Here is a 5,372-nt window from a genome sequence, read left to right as displayed (position 1 = left end):
CAGGAATGGTTGTTTTCCCCAGACATGGGAGAATCCATGTGAACCTTACTGAATTTTTGCAGACTTCACCTTCAATCATACATTTTTTATCACCTTTCTCCTCACTTTTTAAAACCAAATTGGTGATACACATTCAAAAGCCCCACAGTATAATTTAATCATGAGTGCAAGGAAGTCATTAACCTTTCAACTCCTCTTTCAGCAGTCATTTTTGGTGCTTCGTGTGATCGAATACCAGGGAAGCCAGTGAAAGAGAGGTGGTTTTAGGAGCACTTTGTACCTCACGCGGGACGAAACGCATGGTTTGCGTTAACGGAGGGGAACAGGCAGGATGACTGCGTTCATCATCTTTTCCTCCAGCAGCACGATGAGAGGAGAAAGTGCATAAACCTCTTCTCCGAGCCCAGCCCTCAAGCCGAGGGAGGAGATGAGGCAGCACCTGAGAAATCCTCAAGGCAGCCCCAGAAAGTCGGACAGCTTTGCCGGGAACTTTGGCCGGTTCCAGGACACTCGGCTCTTGCTGTCCTCTTTCCGATTCCCTCTGTTGGCAGCAGCAATCATCCATCCTTTGATGGCTTCTTATTTTAGGCTTTAAAATATAGTGGTTGCATGCCATTAGGGTACAGCTTAACTATACAATAGCATTTAATGTCTTTAAGGCTACTACATCATCTGGAGGGGCAGTCTGTTGGGAAGAGAAATCCCACTTCCACGCGCTGACTTTTCTCTCCCATATTTCTTTCTGTGCCAAACCCAGAGAAACTTTATTCCTGTCATTGTGCACAGCATCCTCACTGCCCGCACCCACGGAAACACCCAGAGCTGGTGACTAACTACAGCTTAGCCCAGCTGGTTTTGGTGGGGTTTTTTTTGCCTTATAATATTGGTTGTTACTGTTAGTTTCAAGTTTTTCTGGGGGATTGGAGACATGTGGAGTTAATTGCTGTGGCTGGTAAGAAATACATTGCTTTGTCTCCAAAATTGTAGCAGCAGCTTCACAGGACATAAGTACCCTGTAAAGTTATTATCATTATACAAGCTTTTTTTGCCCTCATTTGGGAGTGTATCTAAAACACGGCAGAGGGAAAGGATACATCAGTTGGTAGCAAGGTATCCAGACGATTTGGATGGCCCAGGTTGAGTTTTGTGAAAGCAGAGGAAGGGGCTCGCTCAGCCAAACCTGTAGGATGCAACGAGCTTCTGTCAGACACCCAACACTGAAAGAAGTTACTGAGGTATATTAAAACCCTAAATGGGACATACATTAACAGTTCTAAAATATATTTCTATTCCTGCTCAGGAATCCAGCTTTCTGCCTGCACCAAGTTTCTCGGGTGATGATATCACCTTTCAGGGAGACCAACTTCACCCTAGCTTAGACACAACTGAGCTTTGTGATCTGCAGTCGTAGCTAGAGCCTTCCTGTCCCTAAAAAAAAAAGGTTCCCAATGGGATAGACTAAAGCAAAATTGCTGCAACATTTCTTTTTCCCCCCCCCAAAGAAAGGGACAATGAAAAGAGGAAGGGGAGAAGTGGATCCTGACGAATTCTTCTGGCATTAGGGCTCTGATTTTCTCGTTCTCTCCATTTATAATTTAAGGGGAACATTGCTGTAATCACGGGGAATGCTTCTACACTGAGAAACAAGGTGAAGAGTTAAGCATTCGTTGAATTTACTAAAGACTGAACTTCAGTACTGTGGAAGAGCTCACCCAAACACCTCCGTCAAGACATCTGGAGGGAAAGTAGTAAATAAGTTTGTGCAAAATCAAACCATCCAGCAGTATTAGCCGTGCTTGGCAGCGGAGGCAGTTCTAAAATCAAAGCGGTGCTAATGCTGGAGAAGTAAAATCTGCTAAGTTTGTTTCAACTTGTTTAATCTAGTGTCTCTCTGAGATGCCGTTAGCCGTTCCTTGCGCATTACTGTTAGGATCTTGAATTCAGCTCCTGAATTCTTAACTAAAACCAAACATGATTTCATCCAAACAAAGCAAGGGAGATTCCTGAAGCGAAATGTGGTGTGTCCATAAACACAGCCTTTTGGAGACAGTCACCGCTCCATACACACGCTCCTGCACACCTCACCAGGGACATCCATCAAATTCACAACACTTGTACGCCTTTTAGTTTTTTAAAGATCAGTTTGACATTTGAGAACCACAAGGCTGGCTCTTGCGAGAAGCCTCCCAGGAAAAGGCACTACACAGCAATTGCTTCTCAGGCTACCTTGAACTTAGCTTTCAAAACTCTGAAGGATGGAGAAGGTAAATAAACTGCAATGTAGAAACGCTAAATGGGGAGAGACAGCCGCACTCTTGAAGACACACGTAGAGAGAGGACACCTAAACTTCAGGGACAAGCTGTGCATGGCAATAGGCAGCCCCAGCTCCTGTGCCGAGCTCCTGCAGCATCCTCCCTTTGGGGAGCAGGGGCTGACAGCCAGCTCCCAGCATTACACTTCTCAAAATGCCAGTAACCCCACAGATTTAAATTGAGTTTCTGCTTTTTCTTTGTAACAGATTGGGTTTTTTTTTTCATTTAACACTGTAGAAGGGAATATCGTACAGGAATGGCATTAATATAAAATCAGCTGGAGCCCTAGCTACCTCTAGCCACCGCATTTTGAAAGCAGCTTTCTGGCCCTGGGCAGCGTTCAGATTAAAGAGCAGTAGCAGGGCTACACGGGGAGTCTGCAGCACGCGCCTGCCTCGTGCCTCGCAGTAGCAGCGGTTATCTGATCCCGCTCAAGGGTACATATTTATCTTCCTTCACATCATCTGCTGGTGGGGACTCGCTGGCCACGCATCCCAAAAGCACTAGTGCTGTTGATAAGTAACTCAGGCAGGCTTACAGCAGGAAAGCTCATAAAATCCAGGAGCGATGTACAAGGGGTTTGATGTTGGAGATACCTATTGCGGCAGCACTCGCCATCGGAGCTGACGAGAGAGATGAACTTAAAGGGGGCGAGGTCAGAAGTCCTGGCTTCGCGTAGCAAATCACTACTGACTTGGACGGGGACACCGGGGAAGTCGCTGATTCCTGTGCCACTCTTCATTACCTGCCTGGAAAACAGCAACGCTGTTTCCATCGTCTGCACAAGTGTCGCAAGGCGTCACTGATGTACGTGAAATGCTTTGAGATCCTTGGATGAGAGGTGCTCTGTACGGAAGGGAAAAGGTCTCCTGGCAGGGATAACTTAGGGTTTGGGTTAGCTGTTAACGGTCGAACCGAGGAAATGTTTGTGTACCAGAACTTCTGCGTTTCCGACTAACGGCAGCTGGTCAGCGGAGACGATCATCATCCCACAGCTCCAGCAATGGGAGCTGTGCTCAGCTGGCTGTGCTGGGAACACGGCTCAAATGAGCCTCCTGCTAACAGCATCATCCTTTCGGTGCATCAGTACCCTCGGTAAAGCCCCTCCTCGGGTGAGAAACAATAGCAGGAGATATGGTAGGGAAGCAATGTCTTTCTGTTTACCTCCTGGGAGCGTCATCTTCCTCACGCCATGGGTTGGGAGCACGGGGTCAGGGGAAGGCAGAGCATCGCTCCCAGGCAGAGCCTGTGCCGCAGCTTGCTCTAACGGCAGGATCTTGGTGCAGAGGAGGCTGAATAGAATTATCCCGACGCTCATCACCAATTGCAAACACAGCAGAGCTTCCCTATCATTTTGGTTTTGGCATCTTTTTAGAATGATTAAATCTGTCAAGGAACCTCCTCCTGCCTGAGGCACAGCACGAGTAATTCCCAACAACAGAAACAGAGGAAATAGCAACCGAGTAACTTTGCTTGGCTGTTTTCACTTGTTTGTTTGTTTTAATACAAAGACGAGTTTATTATGGCAAACATCTCTCAAACTTCAAAGCACTGCCTGGATCTTTGCAGCAGCTTCTCTTAGGTGGGATGAGAAAGCGAAGCTCCGCAGCCTGTGGTGCCCAGTGTTAACGGAAAAGCTCCTTACAGATCTGTTTTAAATGGGGTGGGGGGACCACAGTGGAGGGATGGAGACAGAGCTGGAGCATCACTTGGTCTTTTACCTCCATCCATATAAGTTAGTATTTTCTCTACCAGGCATTGTGTGCCCCGGTTATTCAGGATCTATCTCTGCTCTTCAGAAAAATACCTGTAAGAAGTCTTGGGTTTAGTCCAATAAAATACAAGAAAAAACTTTAAACCTGTAACTTCACATCCTCAGGAAACTGTTCACGTCCCCCACTCTAGCCCTTGTATTCATAGCCCCAGAGAGGCCTCGGGTGTGGGGAGAAGGGCTTCGGCAACTACAGTACCTGGAGAATGCAAAAGTGAAATACTTAATGTGTCGCACTGAATGACACATTAATCATAACAAGAGCACAGAGAAGCTGCTTTAGGCTGAGAGGAGGCTGAGAAGGCAACACTCCATCAGCTTCATCAACTCCAACAAGGCTTCGCGCCTGGCATGGAAACAGGACGGGGAAGAGATGGGCACCCCGGGGGGCTGCAGAGGGGGGCCCATGCCCAGGCACGGGCAGCTGCCAGAGACTTACGGTTTCTGGACATCTCACCTCCTATCAGGATCTCAGTGCAGAACCAGCATTTGATCTGACAGCCACGTGCCCCGTCTGGGACGCAGCCAAGACTCAGCTTGATTTCCTTGCAAATCTTCCTCTCTTCTTGCCCTGGTTTCTGTGCTTGCAAGGAAACCCGGTACGGGAGCTTCTAACTCTGCTACAGGCACTAAGCCCTCGGGGTGCAGGGTTTGGAGGCACCGAGGGACAACAGGAGCGGGATGTCTCTGCCGCTCAGATAGTCTCGGGGCATAGAAAGAAATAGAGAAGCTTGCTGGCACGAGTGCATCAGCTTGGATCTCAAGGAAGGGATCAAAGCAGTATCTTAACATGCATTTTTGTCTTCTGTCACATTCTCCAGTAAATGTTTACCTCAGAGGGTGCAGAGGCATGTATTTCAGACTCAGACTGTGGAGGGTCTACGTATAATTACAGACTTCAGCCCAGGACCTCCCTCACAACCATGCATTCCCATCCTTCCCCTTGACGGAATCTCCTGCCCACATCGAAGAGAGCTTTTACAGAAAGATCATGGATCAAACGTGACTGTTTAGCTTGTTCATGCAGCAGAAGTATCTCGTTTTTAGCATGTTGCTGTCTTTGGCATTCTTATTTTTATCTTACGCAGGGTTTTTTGCTATCTCTGCGTGTTTTGTCCTCTGTGTTACATTTTTTTTCTCAGCAACAAGTTGCAGCCTCTCCCAGGGACTCTGCTTCCACCCTTGCTTTTGCTCCATTGCTAAAACCACCCCCGTCAGACTACAGCAGCCCCGTGAGAGTTTTGAGGCTTTGGGGAAATTTCATACCTCTTGCATTTCAAATCTGTTG

The sequence above is a fragment of the Eurypyga helias genome, unplaced genomic scaffold (assembly GCF_000690775.1).
Source record: "Eurypyga helias isolate BGI_N326 unplaced genomic scaffold, ASM69077v1 scaffold8457, whole genome shotgun sequence".
NCBI lineage: Eukaryota > Metazoa > Chordata > Aves > Eurypygiformes > Eurypygidae > Eurypyga > Eurypyga helias.
Note: the sequence above shows the minus strand (reverse complement) of the source record.